Source organism: Lissotriton vulgaris, chromosome 1_1, assembly GCF_964263255.1.
Source record: "Lissotriton vulgaris chromosome 1_1, aLisVul1.2, whole genome shotgun sequence".
Taxonomy (NCBI): domain Eukaryota; kingdom Metazoa; phylum Chordata; class Amphibia; order Caudata; family Salamandridae; genus Lissotriton; species Lissotriton vulgaris.
Genome location: NC_141685.1, coordinates 59,742,224 through 59,766,626, shown reverse-complemented (window position 1 = coordinate 59,766,626; position 24,403 = coordinate 59,742,224). Strand labels below are relative to the sequence as shown.

General features: G+C 47.2%; 1 protein-coding gene across 1 annotated transcript in view; it reads right to left on the bottom strand.

The window, feature by feature from the left end:
• The window catches only part of LOC147737259 (uncharacterized), a 286,653-nt gene that overhangs the window by 138,468 nt on the left and 123,782 nt on the right, over positions 1-24,403 (bottom strand). Inside the window, exon 3 of the mRNA XM_086922902.1 lies at positions 3,573-3,642. The gene's annotated coding sequence lies outside the window, so the exon portion shown is untranslated. The remainder of the gene's footprint in view (positions 1-3,572; positions 3,643-24,403) is intronic.

Here is a 24,403-nt window from a genome sequence, read left to right as displayed (position 1 = left end):
ACCTCGGAGGGATCGGAGGTGGCTTTTCTGGCAACTGAGTTTGAGGTACAGGTTGCAGAAGTGGTGGTAAAGGAGGAGGAGTAGGGGCCCTCGAAGGGAGACCCCTCGGCAATGGAGGCGGGGGTGTAACCGGTCTCTGTGACGGGGTATACACCTCGGAGTACACAGAGCCCGGTGATCCGCCTTCTTTTCCAGCCTGGGACGTTGGCGAACCTCCCATGACGGCAGACCTTCTTCCACGTCTCTTCGGCGTCGAAGAACGGCGACCGTCGGTCCCTCGACGTCGAGCGTCTTTTCCTCGGCGTCGACCGTCTCTCCCTCGACGGCGAGTGCCTTCGCCTCGACGACGACCTCTTGCGCCTCGACGGCGACCATCTGCGCCTCGACAGTGACCGTCTGCGCCTTGACGGTGACCGTCTGCGCCTCGACGGCGACCGTCTGCGCCTCGACGGCGACCTTCTGCGCCTCGACGGCGATCTGCGCCTCGACGACGAGGATCTCCTAGATGACGATCTTCTCCTTTTCACCGACGGCGAACAGCGGTGTCGCCTCGACGGCGACCGCCGACGCCGGGCCTTTCGACGTCGATCACTCGACGATGACTTCGACGAGGACGACGACGAAATCTTCACAGGAGACTTTGACGGCGGTCTGTTCAGTTCCTTCGACGCCGAGCGTCGACGTCGCTTTGCTCCAGACGACGAGGAACAGACTGTAGTCATCCCTCTCGACGCCGTAGTCTGTGCAAAAGACCCAGACGGAGCATGGGAACACTTGCTGGTCTTCCTGCCCCTGGGGAGCCCCCCAGAGGCCCCCGGAAACGGGCAGAGGAAGCCCCTCCAGACCCACCTTGCGCCTTCAGCCTTCTTTCCTCAAGGCCCTGAAGCCTGATCTTCTTTCTGTCCTTCAGGGTCCTGCCAGAGAAGCCCTGACAAATCACACACTCCTCTGGGACATGGGAAGAGGGAAAGCAGAGGATACACACCTCATGGGGATCCGATTTGACCTTCTTCCTGGAGCACTCCGGACGTTTGTCAAATAATGCAGGCATATTTGACATCAAAAGGTTGCAAAAACCAAGAAGAAAAGCACAAAAGTACTTTAGAAAGCACTCACTTGAAACAAAATTGAAAAATCACCAATAAACCCTTGAAAAGGGAGAGCTCAATGCTCCAGGGTCCTGCTTGCAGGAGCCGGAAAAAAGAACTGAAAGTAAAAGGGACCTGCAGTGCATTTTGGGATACTGTGAAGTTCTGGAAAGTTCTCTTAAAGGCACAGTATCCTGTTTTGAGCCACATAATCGCAGCCTATGGGGCTTGTCTGTCCATGTCTTCGTCTCTATCATTCCAGAGGGTTTTTGCTGCTGAAGCAAGGGAGATCTGGACAGACTTTGCTGTTTGTGGATTTTTGGTGGAAATTCTAGTTGAAGTACTGGACAGTGTAGCCTGTTATAAGGGCTGCATTATCTGTCTTTAAATTCTCTCTTAAGTGTCTCTGCAGTTCTGCATTTTTTCGACACCCTAAGAGATTATTTTTGATTGCTCCGGGGTCCACGCACATGAGCGGGACTATTCACTAGATTATGACTATACACAGAGATCCCCTACTACAGCAGGCTTTTTCCTTAGGAGCTCGGTTAGAAGACCTTATGCGGGTGGCAGATTGGTCTTCTGACTCCACCTTTAAGAGGTTTAAGCCAGTGGTGGAGGTTGCTCAGTTAGTGGTAAGTAAGCTTTGAACTAGCATAATCAGGGCCTCCGGTCCGGACATAGAATCCAAATTTGCCTAGCATTGTGACAGTAATGTTCAATTCTATTAAGGACATGGAGGCGAGGACTATCCCCCCGTTGCACACTAGGTGCGAACCCTCCCGTACTTATGTAAGTAAACTATTTTTATCTTTGCGAGGAAAGGCTTGTTGCGTGCATTTTGATGTTCTTCACAGTTGTGGTGTTGACTCTGTGAGGATGGTTTCAAGTACGCTCACGGGCTGTCGTTATGTTTCATGACATGATGGAGCCAAGCGAGATCAATGCAGACGTGACTCGCGCAAAGAAAGAGGAGGTCTGCGTAAGATGGTGGAGCTTTCTAGGAGTTGGAGACAGTGAGGAAGGACTACGTGGCAGGCTGAGTTTTACTTTTTCCTATAAGAGCAAATGACGTTTTTTCTCTGTATGTTACAAGAAAAATCATTTTATTGCTTTTCTGGCTGCTGTGTTTATGATGTTGGATTAAAGCGGAGAAAGAAAAACATAATCCTCGCCTCCGTGTCCTTAATAGAATTGAAACTTACCATCACAATGCTAGGCAAATTTCGATTCTTATGTCACTATTTTCCACACACAACATACAACATAGATTCCTCACATGCATCCCCTGATGAAGGGAGTACCCCCAAAATGAATTTGAATTCACTTGAGGAACAGTGGATTTTGAAAGTGATTCTATGAGAATAAATATGCTTAAACTGGAATACAAGTGGATTTGCTTCCAAGGGAAGGAGACATTGATGCACTTTTACGGGTACAAGCTGTGGAGCAGGAGACACAGACCAGATCTAATCTGGGCTATATAAACAAATGTAGCCAAATACTTCTACTTTCTGGCACGCAATGAGTGGATTTCATAAATACGACAATAATGAATGAAAAATACACGGCATGCATAGACAAGGTCTGCTATGTAACATCTGGACTCCTGTAAACCTAAACAAACACCAGTAATCAGACCCTAGGGACATCACCTGAAGCTCCTAAGATTTTCCTTTTGTTTGGTATCTTGTTTTTGGGAGGGGGGTTTTTAGGATAAGCTTTTTTTGGGTGTGTCTGGGGGAGGGGTGTGTCAGGTAGCCCCTGTGGTAGACGATGGGATAGAGGATAAGGAGTGCCATGCCATCGCTTCATATATTTCTCCCCTCATATATTTACAGTACCCTTTTACCAGTTGTCCACTTTGCTGTTATCAAGAAGCGGAGAGAGGGGAATCGGCAGGCGGCCCCTTTAAGCCGGAGCTAAGGATGGACATCAGAGGATACACACTTGAAGAAGGCGGGGGCGGCGAGCATGTCAGGTTGGTCAGTATTTGGTCCAGCTACACGTGGCATGGGAACGCGAGGCGGAGAAACCAGCGGGGAAAGACCGGAAAGACAGAGAAGGACTAACAGCCTTACGAGAGAGAGAACCGGAGCCCAGGGGAGGTCACAGCTTGTTGCCGAGCAGAACACCCTAACCTAGCGGAGGAGGGAAAACCGAAGCAGAAGACCAGTCCTCACTGAAGGACGCGGAGTCACCACGCCACGGCCCCGGAGTGATGTGGCTCTTACAGGTGCGTGGGCGTCTACGGGACTTTTGGAAAGGGGATGAGTCAGAGAGGGACGGGAGGGGAGGCTGAGGGGTAAAAGGGACCCAGGGAAAAGGAAATAAGTGAGACGGAAACAAAGACAAGAGCAGAAATCATCGGCTACTCTTTCTTTAGGTTGCTCCAACCTCTACACCCTCCCTCCACATTTATGCATAGCTATTATTTATCCCTCACATCCTCCCTTGACTAAACCATAAAGCAAAAACACTTACTTGAGTCTTTTCCTTCTGTCTGAGGGACGACGGCGACCGAGGCACACCAAAGGGACTGAAGAGAAAGACCCTGTGGGAAAGAAGAATATAACAGAGACAATCAATCATTGTGATTTCCTGCAATACTAATAAAAAGTGCATACCAAGAAATTATTCAATGCAGTGTGCTCCTTCTTAACCGACTCTTCTACATGAGGAGCTACATACTTTCCCTACAGGGAATGGGAGACAGACACACAGAGACCAACAGACACGCACACACACACACACGGGAAAGCATAGTAGGAAAATGCTATATACAGTTTTTATATGCTTGCACATGTACATTGTTTTAGAAAGATGGTGGAACTATTTATTCTGTTCAATGTGCCTATTTTGCTAACTACTTTTATCTGCTTCTATTACCATTGCAGTTCTGAAGAGATAAAATCCGACTTATATATGATATTGGCGTAATATATCCAATATACGCAATATTACTTTGCAACGAAACCCCTTGTAAATACGCTCATACTAGAGACATGGGAAAATCGGGCATTGGCCGAATAGGCGCCATCTTGGTTTCGTTCCCCGTCCTCACTTAGTTTAGTTCCGAAAGCATGTGACACCCTTTAGGATAGAAACTGAGCAGTTAGCCTAGGCTAAGAATGAACCATTACTTCTGTTCCTGGGAACTCAAGGTCGCATCTGCCTTTTAAGTCAGATAGGCACATTCCTATAGGCGCCGTGCGCCAGAACGAAAGGGAGTCACCTTCTCTGACCTGCCCCCATAATAGCTTAGCTGAGTTTTTAACTAATCAACTGTGCCTTATATGGGCTTTCCTTTTTGGCTTCACGAGAAGTGGTACTTTTCCATGTAAGGGGTTTCATGTGTTATGCTGAAAGAATATATGCACTGTTTTGAATGTGATCCAGAAGTCTCCTCTACAGCACCTTTGAGGGTGATGTTGTAATTTGGCAGCGGCATTAGCAGAAGATATGCTGTATTCACCAACTATTGTAACATCGTGCAGACTCCATTTTGTATTTGTGGCAGCCATTTTGTCTGCCACATGTTGCCATGTGCTTACCATGTGCTTTGTCCTACCTTCTTGTTAACTGCGCCTGAAATCTGCCCAGCAACAGGCTATATTTAGCATCCCCCACTTTCACGCATGCCCAGGCATGCCCAGTAGGGTCTGCAGCTGTTAGTAATTACTTCCAGATAGGAATGTGTTTCCTAGTTTCTGAAAACTGTTAACTCCGCCCACTCATCGATTGTGCCTTCCAATATGCCCTTATATGTACATAAAACTTGCTCTTGTGTTTTGTACCGCCTCCTTTTGAAACCCCTGCGTGGGTATAAAAGGACCATGCTTTCTTTGTTCGGGGTGCTACTTCATACAATACTGGAGGGTGTTGTTTGGACCGTAGTACCGCCTCATGAGGTGTAATAAATATTGTTTTTCTATTTCCAGTTTCTGTGCCAACTTCTTTTTATGGTCTGAGGACTTTGTGCAGAGAAGGGCAAACCCCTTGCAGTGGGAGGCCTTGCTGAGGCTCATCACTAAAGTGAGGACGAGAGAGAGGCTCCTCTATATAGAGTACTTTGCATTATAATAATAATAATAATAATAATAATAATAAAACCACTTTTAGAGCGCCTGGTTACACTCAAGACAGTGTGTCCCCGCGCATAGAAATGCTACTGCTCCCTGAAGAGGCCGAGGTCCGGAACCGGTCTGCGTCCTAGGCTACAAAGAGACACTTATTGGCTTGGGAAAAGGTAAGTTTTTAATTTTAGTCTGAATCTCATTTCTGAGGGCTCCATGCGCAAGTCAAGAGGGAGATTGTTCCAGTGCTTACTCACAAGAAAGCGGAAGGAGCTACCTCCCATCCTAGTCTTGCGTACGCGAGGAAGCTGAAACAGCATCGCTCCAGCAGATCTAAGGTTCCGGGTGGGGCGATGGATAGTGAGAAGGTTTCTCAGGTAACCTGGACCTTTTCCCTGGGCAATGCGATGGGCAAAACAAAGAGCTTTGAACTTGATGCGCTCCTCAATAGGGAGCCAGTGAAGTTTTCGTAATGCCGTCTTTCCCGATGCCCTGCGTGGAAGGTTGAGTACCAAGCGGGCAGCAGCATTTTGGACGCACTGCAATTCAAGTCAAGTCAAGTCAAATAATTTGTATAGCGCACTACATACCCAGAGGGTTTCAAGGCGCTTAGGAAGGGGAGGAGGATTATTTGTCAAATATCCACGTTTTAAGCTGCTTTCTGAACGCTAGGTGGTTCTGGGTGAGGCGAAGGTAAGCGGGGAGTGAGTTCCATGTTTTAGCAGCCAGGTATGAAAAGGATCTGCCTCCCATGGTGGTCTTGTTGATGCGAGGTACAGTGGCGAAGGCTTGGCTGGAAGAACGTAGTTGGCGGGAGGGGGTGTAGAAGGACAGTCGAGAGTTGAGGCAATCTGGTCCGATGTCGTAGAGTGATTTGTGTGCGTGGGTAAGCAGTCGGAAAGTGATCCTCTTATTGACGGGTAGCCAGTGGAGGTCTTTAAGGTGACCAGAGATGTGTTCGTTACGTGGGATGTCTAATATGAGCCTGGCTGAGGCGTTTTGGATTCGTTGGAGTTTCTTCTGGAGTTTAGCGGTGGCGCCTGCGTATAGGGTGTTTCCGTAGTCCAGTCGGCTCGTGACCAGAGCGTGGGTGACTGTTTTCCTTGTTTCGGAGGGGATCCAGCGGAATGTTTTTCTGAGCATGCGAAGAATGTTGAAGCAGGAAGAGGATACGGCGCTGACTTGTCTGTTCATTGAGAGTGAAGAATCCAGGATGACGCCAAGGTTCCGTGCGTGGTCTGTCGGGATGGGTGCTTTTCCGAGGGCTTCCGGCCACCAGGAGTCGTCCCAGGCAGAGGGGGATGTACCTAAGATGAGGACTTCTGTTTTGTCTGAGTTCAGTTTCAGACGGCTTTGTTTCATCCATTCGGCGACTTTTTTCATTCCTTCGTGTAGGTTAGTTTTGGCGGTGCAGGGGTCCTTGGTGAGAGAAAGGATCAGTTGAGTGTCATCCGCGTAAGAGATGATGTTGAGGTTGTGTTGGCGGGCGATGGCCGCGAGGGGGCTCATGTATACGTTGAAGAGGGTGGGACTGAGTGAGGATCCTTGAGGTACGCCGCAGATGACTTCAGAGGCCTCGGACTTGAACGGAGGAAGGCGGACTCTTTGGGTTCTTCCGGTGAGGAACGAGGTGATCCATTCAAGTGCTTTTCCTTGGATTCCGATGTTATTGAGGCGTTGTAGAAGGGTGCTGTGGCAGACTGTGTCGAATGCTGCGGAGAGGTCGAGGAGGATGAGGGCGACTGTGTCTCCATTGTCCAGCAGAGTTCGAATGTCGTCTGTTGCTGCGATGAGGGCGGTCTCAGTGCTGTGTTTTGCTCGGAAGCCAGATTGTGAGGGGTCGAGGGATTTGTTGGCTTCGAGGAAGGCGGCGAGCTGGTTGTTGACGGCTTTCTCGATGACTTTTGCCGGGAATGGGAGAAGCGAGATGGGGCGGTAATTTTTGAGTTCGGTGGGGTCCGCTGTTGGTTTTTTCAGAAGGGCGGTGAGTTCAGCGTGTTTCCAGTCTTCTGGGAAGGTAGCGGAGTTGAAGGAGCAGTTGATGACGTTTCGGAGGTGAGGTGCTATGACGGAGTCTGCTTTGTTGAAGATGTGGTGAGGGCATGGGTCTGTGGGGGATCCAGAGTGGATGGAATTCATCAGGCGGATGGTGTCTTCAGTGGAGATTGGGTTCCAGGCGTTAAGGGTGTTTACGGGGGGAAGATGGTCAGCAGCTGGTAGGGTGGGTTGGTTTCCGGGTTGGTTGTCAAAGCTGTTGTGGATGTCTGCAATCTTGTTGTGGAAAAAAGAGGCTAGGGAGTCGCAGAGGGTTTGAGAGGGGGTGATGTCGTTGGAGTTGGCCGAGGGGTTGGAAAATACCTTGACGATGTTGAAAAGTTCCTTGCTGTTGTGGGCGTTGTTGTCAAGTCGATCTTTGAATGCTGTTTTCTTGGCTTTACGGATCAGTTGGTGGTGAGTGCGGGTGGCGCTTTTGAAGGCGTCCTTGGTGCTGGTGGTTGGGTCTTTTTTCCAGGCTTTTTCAAGGGAGCGGCAGAGTTTCTTGGATTTCTTAAGATCATCGTTGAACCATGAGGCCTTCTTGCTGCCAGGTTTGCTTTGACGTTTTTTCAGTGGTGCTAAGGTGTCGGCGGTGTTGGATAACCATAGGGTGAGGTTGGCGGCGGCTTCGTTGGCGTTAGAGGAGAGGGCTGGGGGTTTCGAAGGAGTGAAGCGGAGATTTGGTCCGTGGTGATTTTGTTCCAGTTTCTTTGCAGGGTAGGTTGGGAGTGGTTGATGGGTTTCGGCTTGTTGTAGGTGAAGTGGACGCAGCTGTGGTCGGTCCATAGGAGATCCGTAGTGTGGCTGAAGGAGACATGATTGCTGGAAGTGAAGATGGGGTCGAGTGTGTGACCTGCGTTGTGGGTGGGGGAAGTGACTAGTTGTTTAAGTCCGAGGTTGGCGAGGTTGTCCACGAGGGTGGCGGTGTTGCGGTCGTTGATCTTCTCAAGGTGAAAGTTGAGGTCTCCCAGAAGGATGTAGTCTTTGGAGGGGAGCGCAAGTGGAGTGATGAAGTCCGTGATGTCTTCACTGAATTTAGCGCGGGATCCTGGTGGTCTGTAGAGGAGGGTGCCTCTGAGTGTGGTCTTGGGGTCGATGTGGATCTGGAAGTGAAGGTGTTCGGAGTTGGCGAGGTTGGTGTCAGAGCTGGTTGAGATGCGGATTGATTTCTTATGGACGATAGCGATTCCTCCTCCTGTGTGGTCGGTGCGGTCTTTGCGAGTGATCTTGTAGTCTTCAGGGATGGCAATGGTGATGTCTGGAGCGGAGGAAGCATTCATCCATGTTTCCGTGAGGAAGGCGACGTCTGGAGAGAAGGTGTCTAGTAGGTTCCATAGGTCAATGGCGTGCCTGTGCACCGATCGGGTGTTGAGAAGGATGCATTGTAGGTGGTTGGGGTCGGGAATCTGTGGTGTGGTCGTGGCGGAGATGTTGTCGGTGCCGCTGAATTTGCAGGAGTAGCAGGAGAAAGGTCCATGGGTGTGTCCAGGGGCGGCTAGGACGCAGTTGGGGGCGCGACCGGTGTTAAGGGCCAGGAGGGTGGCGGCATCGTAGGTAATGCGGGGGGGCTGGGCAGCGCGAGGGGCAGGGGGTCTGGCGCTGGGCGCGGTCCAGGCGCGGACGGGCGTAGACGGGCTTACCTTTGGCGCACCTTCGGCGCGGATTGGGCGCGGTCGCTGCGCGTGAACGCTGCTCGCGCGAACTACTGTCATATATGGATAGTGGAGGGGGAGGGGCGAGGGTTGCTCAGCTGGGAGGCGGGGCGGGCTCCAGGGATCAACAACAACAACAACAAAATGGAGGCGGAGGGGGGAGCACAGCGTCGCGCTAGTCAGAGCGCGCAAATATAGTGAAAAGCGGCACTATTAATTATTTAAATAGCTAAGAGAGCAACTCGGCAGGCAGGCACACAGCAGGCTAATGCAATTAGGCAGAAAACAATGGCAAAAGCGGTACAGCGCTACCGGGTGCGGTGAAAGCGGCACGATTAATTAATTAATTAACTAGTACAGCAGCTCGGCAGGCAGGCACACAGCAGGCAAATGCAATTAGGTAGAGATCACGGTAACAGCAGCACAACGATACCGAGTGTCACGAGGGGACACTGGGGAGCGACCACTCAGCCTGAGGGACAGGAGCGAGTCACGGCGCTCTAAGGTTCTGCAGCGCTAATCAGGTCTGTGGGAGGGTTGCTCAGCTGGGAGGCGGGGCGGGCTCCAGGGATCAACAACAACAACAACAAAATGGAGGCGGAGGGGGGAGCACAGCGTCGCGCTAGTCAGAGCGCGCAAATATAGTGAAAAGCGGCACTATTAATTATTTAAATAGCTAAGAGAGCAACTCGGCAGGCAGGCACACAGCAGGCTAATGCAATTAGGCAGAAAACAATGGCAAAAGCGGTACAGCGCTACCGGGTGCGGTGAAAGCGGCACGATTAATTAATTAATTAACTAGTACAGCAGCTCGGCAGGCAGGCACACAGCTGGCAAATGCAATTAGGTAGAGATCACGGTAACAGCAGCACAACGATACCGAGTGTCACGAGGGGACACTGGGGAGCGACCACTCAGCCTGAGGGACAGGAGCAATTGGTGTAAGCCTTTTCTGCTTAGGCCTAGGAGAAGGGCGTTGCCGTAGTCCAAATGAGGAGTGACTAGGGCATGAATAAGAGTTTTCCTGGCACTGATGGGGAGCAGATCTAGGACTTTACGGAGTGTTTTTAATATTCCGAAACATTTTCCCGTAATTTTGCTAATCTGTTGTTTGAAAGAAAGCTCCGCATCCAGCCAAATTCCTGATTTTTGACGGAGTCCGCCGGAAGGGGGATTGCACCTAATTCTGTTGGCCACCAGGCCTGCAACCAGGCAGAGGGGGGCTTTCCAACCACCAACAGTTCTGTTTTATCGCCATTAAGGCGAAGGCAATTGTTGTTCATCCACCCTGCCACAGACCGCATGCAGTTGGAAAAGTTAGTGGCATCCTCTGCCTGATTGGGGGTAAGTTTAATTATTAGTTTGATGTAAATATATAATTTACTGTCGGAATTTCTATGCAAGTAAGTACTTAATCAATAATAACTCAATCGGAAAGAAGGAAACAGAGTCCGTGGTGTTAGAGTTCTAAGGGGTTTTATTCCTATAAAAGGAATGGTCAAGACCTGGATATCATGTTCCTGCAACCACAGGGGTTCAGGAAGGGGATAGAGCAATATTTTATTGACAATACATAGCTTATATACTTAAAACTTATACAGTAAACCAATACAGTAGGCGTAACAGCTGAGAGAAACAAGATAACAGTATACACGTGGTAGGAATACGTAAGCAGAAGGCGTAAACTAGGCGTGAACATAGGCGTGAGTATTTGAAAACGTCACAGATAGGTGTAACAAGTAGGTGGGTACTTGGCAGAATTGTGCAATGTCAGCAGAAATCGGAGACTTGGATGCGCGCGCAGCTGCATGACGTGTAACTGAGAGTGACAGGGAACTTTGACATTTACACAAACGGAAAGAGACAGAAGTCTGGCATGTCGAATCAACTCGTACCTAGATCATATCTGATATCTGATGTTTGGGAACCATACTATCTAGAGAGGAAAGGGTCTCTGGGACAGAGGCTATTCTATACTGACTATGAGTGTGTGTGTAGGCGTCTTTGTGTCTGCATGAGATGCGAGGGGCATGGGCCTTCCATGGTAACAGAGTCTATGAATTACTTGAACATGACAGTGCGGCCGGGCCCTTTGCTCTGCAGCTGGGAGAATGTTTACTTAAACTAGTAGGCAGGAATGCATTTTCGAGGAGCGGACCAGATAATTCGAAGGTTGAATACAGTCTTGGCAGGCAGCAGGCTGGCCTACGCGTTGTTAGCCGCGCAGGGAGTAAGGCAGAGTTCAGAGATACAGGTGGGGGCTATAGCTTCGGAGCGTTTCAGGAGGCTTGAGGCCTGGACTTGCATCTGGGCCTTGTGGAGCCTTCGAGATGGGTGCAATTTGATCATACATGCACCATAAAAGACGTTGGCAAGACATACTTAGGAACTGAATTATTGATCCATTCATGGCGGATCTGAAAGAGGACATGTTAACGTTGGACGCAAATGTATTTGCGTCTTCGGAACTGGCACAGGAGGGAAGTTACATGCACTTTTAGGCTGATACATGGAGACGGTGGGGTACACGCTAGGGAACATTTCTTGACCATAAAATTATATTTCCTCATTCCCTCCTTGTTCCCTGCGGACCCTTCATGATATATCGATTCTCATAAACCGATCGGTCTGTTCTTGTAACATCATTTGCTCTTCTTTCTTCTTTTTATGTTTTGAGAGAATACTGGAATGTTCAATGCACGATGTGGCACACAGTCCACAAATCGCTGGCCCACACTGTAGGCACAGGCAGCAACTGAATACTATGACAAGGGCAATACCTAGGAAGGATAGGATCTTCCATCCCCAGGCCGATAACACGCTCCAGAACCAACCGGACCAAGTCCAGGTGCCTGGATTCTGGTGTATCAGACTTGCAATCTTGTGAAGACGAGTAATAGCTTTATATACTGAAGGCGCGTTTTCTGGAATGAAAACACAGCAACTTGACCCGATGACCTTACAGGCTCCACCTCTATCTGCCAAGATGACGTCAATAACAAGACGATTCTGTAGAACAACAACCCGCATGGAGGCCTGCTCCTCTGTTAAGTTACCTAAAGCGGCAGTAGCTTCATTAACGACTGCTTCGAGAGTTCTAGTTAATTTACGTATCAGCTTACTATTGGAGACGGTACCTAAGAAGGGGAAGAAACCTTTATTGAAATCTGTGTATTGCTCCCATGTCGTTTCAGTATAGTCGACAATCGGGAGATCTCTTCGGAGTCTATTCTTTACTAGGTTTGTATTTCTGTGATAATCAGGGGGAGCTAGGAAAACAGGTGGCAGAAGGAATGCAATGTAACAGGTACCATCCCAATCCGGGGGCAGACTTATGTATGCGGTAGAACCACAAACAAAATAAGAATGACGAGTTGCTCTGAAGGAAGATTTACCTTGATCACTGAATTCGATCACAGTAGTGCACTTGCTATGACCTAAGTGTACTGAACCTTTCTTTCTGATACATAAATCACCTGTGACTGGTAATACTGACATAGCAGAAAGGACTGGTGTAGCTTCAGATTCAACAGTAAGAATCATAAGGTTAACTGTGTAATTACCTAATCCATAAACTTCATTTTCTAGATCAGTTCCTATTCTTATGGGAAGTCCCTTCTTGTCAGGATAACAGACGTTAAGTAAAACTAAGTTCAGGTTTCCCCAAACCCAATTTCCTCGGAAAACAGCAATATCAGAATATAGGGAGTTAATTATTCTAAACCATGCTCCACAGGAGCCATTGTGAGTGAACGGGTACGGAAAGAGAGGCAGAACTCCCTTGGACTTCTGATAGGGAGGGAGTCGGCCACATATCCAACAGTTTGTAGCATTGCTGGTCTGATGGGAATGATGTAACATGTTAATGAATGTATTGTTGCGCAGCGCCAGTCTGTAAGATAACTCATGAGGGGGTAACTCACTAAAAGTATGTTCAGCAGTAACATTGTAAACAGATTGTTCACGTTTGAAGATAGGGTAGTATATGGAAAGCAGTACACTTGCAACAATAATCAAAAGACTTAGAAAAAACATAATCAGTAGTGTCACAATACAGTGACTACGCAGTGATTTACAATATGTACTTTTCCTCAGTTGTCTCTCTCTCTCTCTATCTCGATCTAGGGGATACATATCAGAAACTATTTAACCGATTCACCTAGGGAAGGACTTAAACAATTAAACTGTCTGACTTGCTAGATCGAAGTTTCATGCGATACTCTTCTTGGGGAGTTATTTCTTGTTTTGGAATGTTAGAGTCACTTGTATCAAGGCAGTCTTTGGAGGGGGTAAGCGAGTCAGTCTTTAATAACAGTTCGGAACATTTTTTAATGTGGCTCGAGTGAACCCATCCTTTGCGGCCTTCTAACTTGACTGCTGTCCTCGTCGTGAGTAGGACGATCTTGGGTTCTTTCCAGCGGGGCTCCAGCCGACTTTTCCTGTCGAAGTTCCTCACCAGGACTATGTCTCCAGGACGGACATCATGCGGCTTTACATCAGTGTTGTCAGGGAAAGCGGCAGCAACCTGTGAACGACATGATTGGAGTGCAGACATCAAGGAGGCAAGGTAATCGGTCAGCATATTACTATCAACATCAGTTATTTTTCTCGGCATAGGGGTTCCCCACATATTTGGTGGCCTGCCAAAGACCACTTCATACGGGGACAGTCCTGATCTCGAATGGGGGACCATCCGCATATAGAATAATGCAACTGGCAGAGCGACTATCCAGTCGACCCCTTTCTCTTTACAAACTTTAGCAAGGCGTGTTTTCAGTGTCTGGTTATGCCTCTCTACAAGGCCAGCGGCTTCAGGGTGTCTGACACAGTGGAATTTCCACTGATATCCTAGCAGAAGTGAAACCTGCTTCATTAGCTCGGACGAGAATGGCTGTCCGTTATCTGAGTACACGATACGAGGCAAGCCGTACCGTGGGAAGAATTCACGAACCAGCTGCTTGGCAGTGGTCGGAGCAGTGTAATCTGAGACTGGGTATGCTTCGGTCCAACGGGAAAGTGCACAAACAACTACGAGGACATACTTGAATCCTCGACAACGGTCCATCTGGATATAATCCATCTGGAGGACTTCAAAAGGGTGATCAGGGGGGTGGAATCCACCTTGCTCTACGGGGACGCTTTTTCCTGGATTGAACTGACAACAGATCATGCAAGTACGCACTTTCTGTTTTGCGGCTGCTCGTAAGTGTTTGTTGTACCAGAGATTCTGTAAACTGTCTAACATCGCTTTTTCTCCTAGATGTGCTGGACTATGTGCTGTATTTATTATGACTTGAACCATAGAGTCGGGGAGAAACCATATAGATTTTCCCTTCGTCATCCAACCTTGATCTGTCTGGATCCCTCCTAGTTCGTTCCATTTCTTGATTTCCTCTGGAGTAGCATGTGTCTGAATATCAATCACGTCCAGTGTGGGATCCCTAACTGTCATACAATGTGTCAGTACTGTTGTCTTTGTCATGTCTGTTGTTTGAGTATGGGTTAATGCCGTATGTTTTGCTGTTTGGTCTGCCAGGTCGTTACCCTGGGAAACGGAATCGGTAACCTTGGTATGAGCTTTACATTTCATGATGGATATGCCGGAAGGCAAATGTATTGCGTCTAACAGTGCTTGAATGAGGGGACCATGCTGAATCTTGGCCCCGTGAGAGGTCAGGAAACCTCGTTCCTGCCATAACATTCCGAAGTCGTGTACGACTCCGAAGGCATAACGTGAATCTGTGTATATGTTAACATTTCTGTTCTTGGCTAGTACGCAGGCTCGGGTCAAAGCGACGAGCTCTGCTGCTTGAGCGGACAGTATATCAATACGGTATGTTTCCTTTACTTCGGTTTCAGTGGTCACTGCATAGGCGGCCACTAACTCTCCTGTATCTGTTCTCATACATGAACCATCCACATAAAGTGTCAGGTCTGGGTTTGTCAATGGAACATCAGTTAAATCTTGTCTGGGTTTTGTTACTGCATTAACTATTTCTATACAATCATGCGGGGCTGGATCTGTCAAAATTGAAGGTAACAATGTTGCGGGATTCAGGGTACTACAGCGTCTGATTTTTATGTGTGGCTGGAATAGTGTTAATTCATAACCTGTCAATCGTGCTATAGTCAAATGTTGAGTTTGGGTTCGATTTAAAAGAACCTCTACAGAATGTGGAACTTGTACTGTTAATTGATGTCCTAAAACAATTGAATCACTCTGTCTGATTGCTAGGGCTGTCGCAGCTACTGACTTCAAGCACGCAGGGAGTGCCTGAGCTACTGAATCCAATGTACTTGAAAAATAAGCGCAAGGCTTATGTGAACCTGCTTGATCTTGAGTGAGGACAGACAGTGCTGTACCGTCACGTTCTGTAACAAAAAGTGTAAAAGGTTTGCTGTAACATGGTGTCGCTAGAACTGGTGCTTGACATAAAGCTTTCTTTAATTCTTCAAAGGCTTGTGTATGTTCCTGAGTCCAAGGAAGGACGGTTGAAGTCGCTGCTTCCTGTGTTGTTAACTGAATGAGTGGTTTAGCTAGAAATGCATACTGAGGAATCCATTGTCTGCAGTACGAGGTGAGGCCTATAAAGGCCCGCACTTCCTTTTGTGTCTGAGGTTGTGACATATTTACAATTAACTGGATGCGATCAGGAGTGAGCTGTCTCCCCACTTTGGACAGCAAGTGACCCAAGTACACAACTTGCTGAACACAGAATTGTAGCTTCGAAGGGGACACCTTGTGCCCCTTGTCGGCCAGAAAATGCAGAACTGTCAGTGATGCTTGTTCACATTCGGGCTCACTTCGTGCGGTGATCAGTAGATCATCGACGTACTGTAACAGGGCAGTATCAACTGGCATTTGAATACAATCGAGCTGTCTTTTCAGCGCTTGACTATAGATGCTGGGGCTTTCTGTGAATCCTTGAGGTGCGCGTGAAAATTTGAAACTTCGGCCATTTAAACTGAATCCGAAGAGGTATTGGCTCTCTGGGTCAATGGGGACACTGAAAAAGGCGTTCTTGAGATCAATTACAGTAAAGAACGTAGCTTCTGAATCAATAGCAGTCAATAAGGATGAGATATCGGGAACCACAGGAAACTGCGGAACTATGCATTTATTCAGTTCTCGCAAATCAATCACCAGCCGATATACTGGCGGTGCATTGGGATCAGTACGTTTAAGAATCGGAATGATAGGGGAATTACAGATGTTGGAGTCGGTCTCTACGACCACTCCTTGGGCAATGAGCTCTTCAATGATTTCCAGTAAAGCCACTACAGCATCAGGTGGTAACTTGTATTGTCTGATTCGTGGTAAAACAACTCCTTGTCTGAGCGTAACACGGTATGGTGTAATATGCATGCAGCCTACATCGGTTGGGCCTTGTGCCCACAGGTGGTTCGGTACATTTTTCAATCTGACATCTAATTCACGTAAAACATAGTGACCTTTAAAATCTCGCAAAAAGAGTCTAACTCCTTCTGGAGAACAGCATATCACTGCACCTAGTGCCTTTAATGTCTTTATTCCCAACAAATTTTCTGGACATGATTTCGTAAGCAACAAGTCTGTAACACGTGACAATGGACCTACTGCTAGCGGGACTGGTGCTGATACTTCATTTACAATAGGCTGTCCTGAAAAACCAAGGGAAACATTCTGTGAGCCGGAGAGGGGTGCCCCTGGGACTTCGTCATGGCTAATTGTTGTGCGGCTTGCCCCTGTGTCAATTAAAAATTTTCTGTCTTTTCCCAATACTTGACTGTGTACATAAGGACCTTCTTGATCTACAGGAATCTCAATAAGAGGCAAACCAACTTCCCTCTCTAGGCTGTTTCATGCGTATCGCTGATAATCGGGATAATCGGGTTGAGCATACTGGCTCATCTGTCGTGAAACCTGCTGTGTTGCGGCTATGGGCTGTGGCTGTGATGCCGCTACGGTCTGGGCTGTATGTAGCGCATGCGCAGGCTGGGAATTCTGTGACATAGTTCGGGGATGCTGTGAAGTCTGTTGTTGAACCTGATCTTGTCTAGGTGGATGCGGTCTTTCCTTAGTTTTACCAGTTGCTATATTATACTGTAGGACTGGGCATTCATGTACGTAGTGACCTGGTTTCTTGCAATAATTGCATGTCCCTTTAACGGGAGCTGCTGAATTTCCTGTCTGTGTCGTACCTTTTCTCTGGCCCTCGGTTGGAACCGACTGGGCCACTAACATTTTCAGTTTCGTGTCTTTCATGCGTTTCTGTTCGTGATCCTGTTCTTCTCTAATTCTGTTCTGATGATACTGTAACATTTGTAGCATCTGGGATGGCGTATTTGCTTGCCATGTACTTTCAACTTTATATACCCGGTTCTTGACTGCAGTCAGGGAATTTTCAACTAACTTAGATACAAAAAGGTGCGGGTATGACTCGCTACCCGGTTTCAGGCCACTATTAATAATAAAACATTTCTCAAATCTCGAATAGAAGTCACTAGTATCTTCATCATGTTTCTGTTTACAGGCTGAGATCGCGTCCCAGTCTTCCTTTTTCGTTGTTAGTAATCTTGGTAAAACTTGTACTATTAAACCTGGTAATGCTTTTTCTTTGACCCCAAGGCCTAGCCCTGGTGTACGACCTTTCTCCTCATCTTCTATTTCAGTCCATATAATCTTTTTATCTCCCACCTCCCACTCTTTTTCCTTTAATTTCTCATAGATGCCAGTAGGCAGCAGTACCTTTAACAGTTTCATAATATCAGTGTACGTATAATCTCCCATCAGTAACATGTCTTTTAGTTCACGGTGAAAACCTGTAGGGTCTTTATCATGACAAGGTAACAGTTTCTTCATTTCTAGTAATTCCAACTTCGTTAAAGGTGTGTAAACATACACACGTTCCAAGGTATTATTGGTACCCATGACTGGGTGTACTTCCCGTAAGGGGTTCTGACTTTCGATGCCATGTTGATACTCCATATGATACATTTTCCTTTCTGGGAGCGGAGCAGAAACAGAATGGGGAACATATTCGGTATTCAAGAAAGTGTTATATCTGTGTCGCTGTTCTAGAATTATTTGTATTAACTTGGTATTTAGACCTCTCCATCTGTCCATAAGTAATGCTTCTAATGTATCGTGTAAGGGACCTGGATCAGAATGTTGGTATCTGAATAACGTGAGGAGGTGCTGGATCATGTATACACCTGCTAATTTCTGTTCCTCTGGGGACAGATTCAGAAAAGTCTGTGCTACGATATCATCTTTATATACATTGGGATTGTCAGCCCATAAGACTGCTGACCGGGCTAGTTCTTGTTCATCCATGGAATTGAGTACATGGTACCCCATTCGTTCTCGAAGTCTTCTATCAGTCTCCTGGAACTGGTGTTCCGGAGAGTTCGGTTTAGTTATGCCAGAGAGAAAAACTCTCTTGCTTTCTGGACGGATGCCTTTCCTAAGGTAGGCTCCCTTACCTACATACGCTATTGTTTCTGTAGCTGTTTCTGGTTCTTCGCGTTCTTCTTCCTCCTCAGAGGATGCTTGTTCTTTGTCTTTTTCGTGCATGTCTATCACGGCTCTCCTGATTTTCTTGTACATACTGGTTATACAACCCCCTTTATCATGCTTTCCATCGGATATATTTTGACCCCACTTGCTTAGTGCTTCCATTTCTTCCTTATCTGTTCCGGGCCTGTCTCGTTCTCTTATTAAACAATTTATGAAAAAACGTAATATGTGTGCTTGAGTGTCAACCTTCTGATATGCCTCCTTAATACTTTCGGGATCTTTACCTGTCTGGATAAAACGATATATTCTGTCTAAATGGTCTTTCATTCCTGGGAATGTCAGCAAGTAATCTGTAGCATTGCGCAAACGTAATGATGCTATCAACATCCTATCATCTTTGCCGGGCACTGGATCATATCTGCAAACTGTAAGTGGTTCTTTGAGTACATCGAAATGGGGGGATTGGAGCGTAATAGAGTTCTGCCTATCCCTAAACTGTAATCTATGTGTTGGTGGCGGGGTCCGGAAACCCCCTACCGCCCCTTCAGAAACGGATGCTTGAGCATTACTTCTTTGTGGAGTCTGCATGTGTACTTGAATTTGTCTTTTAGCAGGGTCAGGTAAAAGCGGTTTCGGCATGTCTCTTTTCGGTACAGGAAGTGGTGGAGGTGGAGGAACGGCGGACTTTTGAGTGAGGAGATCTAATTGCGGCAATAGCGGGGTAGGGTCTGGAGGCAGGTTGCCACCTCCAGCACCGTCAGTGGGCAGGACACGGACACGTGGATTTGTGTAAGCAGGAGCTTCACCTTCTAGATAGGAATTCAGGAATATGTCTTTAGTAGTCCTGTGATTTATTTTAGTCGGAACTAATGGTGACGGCAGATTCTTCGGTATTTCGGATGTGGCTTTAGACGAACCCTCGGCCACAAAATACATACCATTTACAAGATTGTTTCGCGCACGGTCTACTTGTTCTGCTTTTACTCGAATTCCTTCGTTAACTAATTCATTTTCTCGGGCTCTATCTGACTCTTTAAGTCTGTCTTCTTTACGGAGTGCTTTCTCAGCACGCTTATGTGATTCTTTACGCCAGAATTCTATGGCGTCTTTCTGGGATTGTCTGGCTTTCTTTTTCCATAATACTTCTTCTACCTTCATGATGCACTCGGCATCCCATGTTCCAGTAGCTGGCCATCTGTATTTTTCATCTAAATGTTTCGTATAGTCGGCCCATAAATCTAGATACAATATGGCGTCTATGCCATGCTTGTGGTACATAAAATTTCCAGGCGTGTCCCTAGGGGGGATAGGAATTTCTTCCTCTAGTATCCCTTTCCTAGTTCCTATCTGCTTTAGCTTATCGAAGAACGGCATCTTGTTGCTTAATACTGAATACTTGATACGGAACACAATTTGCTACAACAAAGCACAATAGAACACAATAACGTACTTTAAACAATCATTCATACCACAACATTAATCCCATAACAACATTTAGAACATATCTCTACCCTTGCTAACTGATATGCTGCTAAACAGCACAGATACACTGTCTAAAACAATGCAGACCGCATTTGTGTACCCAAACACGTCTTTACCGGATACATAATAATGCACCCGTCTAGATACGACCCAGCAATGGTACTCACCGGGAAGCACGGAAAACGGAAGGCCTCGGAAAACTCGGACCGGACTGGACTCGGATTCGGACTGGACTCGGCACGCGATACTTCGGAAAACTGGTGGGCCTCTTGACACCTCGGACCTTGCTTCCTTCGGCTAGGCTCTGGTCGGGATCCTCCGCACTCCTTACCGCCTCGTCTGGGTGCTGATCGCAGTCTTCGTCACCTCCGTGGGCCAGAGGGAGATACTGGAAATCCTGCCAGTACGCGTAGGTTCCTTCTAACTGATGGCAGGGGACAGAGTATGCAACGCACCAACCGGCGCGTAAGGTGGGGGAGGGTCCCTATTCGGGCGCCAAAATGATGTAAATATATAATTTACTGTCGGAATTTCTATGCAAGTAAGTACTTAATCAATAATAACTCAATCGGAAAGAAGGAAACAGAGTCCGTGGTGTTAGAGTTCTAAGGGGTTTTATTCCTATAAAAGGAATGGTCAAGACCTGGATATCATGTTCCTGCAACCACAGGGGTTCAGGAAGGGGATAGAGCAATATTTTATTGACAATACATAGCTTATATACTTAAAACTTATACAGTAAACCAATACAGTAGGCGTAACAGCTGAGAGAAACAAGATAACAGTATACACGTGGTAGGAATACGTAAGCAGAAGGCGTAAACTAGGCGTGAACATAGGCGTGAGTATTTGAAAACGTCACAGATAGGTGTAACAAGTAGGTGGGTACTTGGCAGAATTGTGCAATGTCAGCAGAAATCGGAGACTTGGATGCGCGCGCAGCTGCATGACGTGTAACTGAGAGTGACAGGGAACTTTGACATTTACACAAACGGAAAGAGACATTAGTCTGGCATGTCGGATCAACTCGTACCTAGATCATATCTGATATCTGATGTTTGGGAACCATACTATCTAGAGAGGAAAGGGTCTCTGGGACAGAGGCTATTCTATACTGACTATGAGTGTGTGTGTAGGCGTCTTTGTGTCTGCATGAGATGCGAGGGGCATGGGCCTTCCATGGTAACAGAGTCTATGAATTACTTGAACATGACAGTGCGGCCGGGCCCTTTGCTCTGCAGCTGGGAGAATGTTTACTTAAACTAGTAGGCAGGAATGCATTTTCGAGGAGCGGACCAGATAATTCGAAGGTTGAATACAGTCTTGGCAGGCAGCAGGCTGGCCTACGCGTTGTTAGCCGCGCAGGGAGTAAGGCAGAGTTCAGAGATACAGGTGGGGGCTATAGCTTCGGAGCGTTTCAGGAGGCTTGAGGCCTGGACTTGCATCTAGGCCTTGTGGAGCCTTCGAGATGGGTGCAATTTGATCATACATGCACCATAAAAGACGTTGGCAAGACATACTTAGGAACTGAATTATTGATCCATTCATGGCGGATCTGAAAGAGGACATGTTAACGTTGGACGCAAATGTATTTGCGTCTTCGGAACTGGCACAGGAGGGAAGTTACATGCACTTTTAGGCTGATACATGGAGACGGTGGGGTACACGCTAGGGAACATTTCTTGACCATAAAATTATATTTCCTCAAGTTGGGTATCGTCAGCATATGTGACAATATCCACACCAAAAGCTTCCACAATATGGGCTAGGGGCTCCATGTAAAGATTAAACAGCGTGGGGCTCAAACTTGAGCCATGTGGAACCCCATGTCTCAGTTTGCGAAGAGACGATTTGTGAGGAGGGCAGTGTACCTGAAAACTCCTGTTTTCTAGAAAGGATTCTATCCATTCCAGGGCTGGTCCTTCTACTCCCAGGTCTGAGAGGCGAGACAGCAGCGTTGAGTGCAGCACGGTGTCAAAAGCTGCACTGAGATCTAATAAAACCAACGCTGCCGTCTGCCCCTCATCTGCAAGTTGTCTCAGACATTCTGTGAAGAAGAGGACCGCCGACTCTGTAGAGTGACCTGCTCTAAAACCGGATTGTGTGGAATGGAGAAGAGAGTTCTCCTCAACAAATTTCATGATTGGCTGTTTACTATCTTCTCCACTACTTTCCCACAGAAGGGGAGGAGAGAGATAGGGTGGAGATTTTGTATCTGGGAAATATGTATATTGGCTTTTCAGGGGTATAACTTGTGCCATTTTCCATACGTCAGGCACGTGGCATTCCTGAAAAGATAAGGTGATCAGGTGTTCAATCTGCTCAATCATACAGTCAAAGACTCCTTTACAACGATAGGGGGAGATCACATCAAGGGGAGAGCCGGACTGGATACCGTTCACGATGGTAAGGAGGTCTGATCTCTCAGGAACTGTAAAGCGAGTCAGATGGGACTTGGTAGCAGTGTCACTTCTCACTACCGAGTGTTTAGTCAGCATGCTACCTGTAAAGGTGGCATGTATTAAATCCACTTTTTTTACGAAAAAGTCTGCGATGTCATCGCATAGTTCATCAGAGTAGGTATCTTGGGCCTCAAGCCTGGTTGGAACCGTGAGCTCTTTATAAATCGAAAAGAGTTCCTTGGTAGGGTTTTAGCAAATTCTATACATTCTTTAAAATGAGCGCCTTTGGCTGCTCTTACAAGTTTGTGATACATTTTTAATTCTCTTATATAGTTCAGCTTATCCTCTGGATTATAATTTTTCCTCCAGCCCCGTTCAGTCTTTTTACATTTAGCTTTAGCTTCTTTAAGTTCTTTGTAGAACCAGGGAGCAGTTTTAGTTTTCCTGGCAGGGGGCTTGAGTGTCCATGGTGCAACTGTGTCCAAGGCCCTAGACACCCATTTTTCGTAGCCATCCCATGCCTTAAGCAGGGTTCGTTGGGAGGAGGGGATTCTTTAAATAGGGCGGATCTGAAGTTTTCCTGCGTGAACCTCTTCCTGTCTCTACGTTTCAGAGGCCTAGCTTTGGTCACACTGCAATCATGGGGGCCAATTTCAACTTCGAATGGAATAACGAAATGATCTGACCATATAATTTGTAATGGTGTGGCAATTTTAATACCTTCCCAGTTGGCAAAAACGGGGTCTAAGAGGTGGCCCAGTTGATGCGACGGGGAAGTGGATTGTAGTTTGAGTGACCGGGATTTCAGAGCATCTACCACAGCCTGTGCCTCCATACAATTAAGATTCTCAAAGTGGAGATTGAGGTCTCCTAAAACGAGAAATTTCTTATACAGCAGTGCATGCTCAGTTATCAGCTCTGTCAGTTGATTGCAGAACTGTGAAGTCTTGCCTGGAGGCCGGTATAAGAGGAGTCCATTAATAATATTTTTGGGGTTGGCTTTTATCATAAAAAAACCACCTTCACAATTGGGCAACCTAGTCTTCTCTAAGGTACAATGTAGGTCGCTTTTATAGATCATTGCCAATCCCCCACCTTTCTACCTTTCTCTGTCAATTCTGAGCAGGCTGTATCCTGCGGGGACAGCTTCCAGAGTTTCGGGAGTTGAGGCTTCATCTAACCATGTCTCTGTGAGGAAGAGCACATCGAGATCACCCTCTACCACCAAATCATATATCTCTAATTTGTGCTTTTTGAGGGATCTACAATTTAATAATGTCAGCTTCATATTTATCAGCATGAACTCATCCTTCCTTCCCCCACCAGTGGAATAGCGGCAGGTCTCACAATGTGGCCTTGGGGAGTCCATTAACATGGTTTGTCGACAGCTATCATCAACATCGGGGCGGAGGGCAAGTAGGTCACTGGTCGTATACCTAATATGTGTTTTATTATTTCTATCATTGGAGATAAAAGGGGCAGGGGTTCTGGCAGGAGAAGTCAAGGGTCGCCTTTTGGCACACACTTTTCAGACAGGCGACAGAAATCTGACAATAGGCTCCATTTACGCCCCGAACACAGGACAGGAGGCTTTTCTGAAAAGCGCAGTTTCGGAGACCCTTCAGGCATCTAACACACTCTTGCTCATCAGAGGGGACCTCAACTTGGTCATGGATACGAACATAGATAGGTCAGGGCATCGTTATGGGGATACAGGCACTATTACGGCGGCTGGAATAGAATGGCTGCGGGAGAGGGGCTTGGTGGACCTATGGAGAGTCACACACCCTACTGCAACGCACTTTACCTTCTACTCTCATGTACACCATACCTATGCCAGGCTAGATCACTACTTAGGTTCCTCCGAATTACTGACTACCCTTAAAGAAGTCAGTATAGTGCCTGCAGCGCTTTCAGACCATGATGCAGTCGAGCTATCGCTCGGCATTCCTGCGTCTTCCTGTCCCCGCGGTTCCTGGCGCCTCCGTGAAACCCTCTTGCAGAGACCGGAGGTCACCTAGCTCCACAAATGTATTGTCGACTACTTGACTATCAATGACACGCCAAAGATATCACTGTCAGCTATATGGGGGGCCCTGAAATCAGTGGCCCGCGGCAAACTCATAGCAATCGCCGCTGCAGAGGCCAAAGACCGAAGAACAAAAAG